This window comes from Pinus tabuliformis, chromosome 1_2 (genome assembly GCF_031772625.1).
Source record: "Pinus tabuliformis cultivar Carrire ecotype Pingquan chromosome 1_2, CPIR1, whole genome shotgun sequence".
NCBI lineage: Eukaryota > Viridiplantae > Streptophyta > Pinopsida > Pinales > Pinaceae > Pinus > Pinus tabuliformis.
In genome coordinates, this window is record NC_142298.1 from 465,822,115 (window position 1) to 465,823,108 (window position 994).

Genomic DNA, 994 nt, shown 5'->3' on the forward strand with positions numbered 1-994 from the left:
AAACATCTACTAATATTTTATTAAAATGGAATCAACAAATATATTTTGTGAATTCATTGGAATATAATATTTTTGACATGCAATCTATGGATCTAATGTGGCCATAATATTTAACAAATCTTATATTATTGTCATGAAATTTCCAATTCTCTTATAAGAATGGATGTGAAGAACCATGGATTTTATGTGTAATATATGGATCTAATGTGATGATTCAATTCACAATATATAGAAGACCATTTTTCTTGTGTCACAGTGAATTTGTTATTCTTTTATGAAATGGGTTGGAAAAACACAAGTTTACATCCAATTTGTGCACATAATGTGATTAGTTTAAACTAGAACAATTATAACATTGCTATAATAGAATTCATTCAATAGGATATTATCTCCTCCATGTTTTGTATGAGAATGTTGTTAAATAAGAATAATTTTATTTATTTGTAGTCTACTATAAAAGAAATTATCTAACATGATTTAATGTGAATCAAATTCAAAAATATGATTAAATAGGATAATATTGAAATCATTAACATTTTCATAAAGACATTCATAAATCGAACAAGAAATATCATATGAAATGAGAGAAATATAAAAGAGAAGCAAATTATTTGGTAGATAAATGAAATTAGAAATATCAGAACCCTTTTTCGCTGCATTGATTAGATCAAAGAGAAGTTTAACTAATTAGGACCAACCCAAGAAAAGTAATAGTCTAATTGATTTGAAAATTTACAAGTGAACATTCATAAGTATTATATCCATGCACTCTCCATTTAAACCCAATCTAAACAAAGCCACAAATATTTGTGCTAGCTACAATTATAATGGAGATTGATATTATCCCCTATTATGCCAACTAATTTTCTTGTTCATGTTCTTTCTGTTATGCTCCTATACCAATAGGTGTCATATTTCATGATTGATTTGATGAGCTATGAATATGTTCATACCTTTCCTTATTGCAAAGGTTTTCCATATTGTAAAAATATCA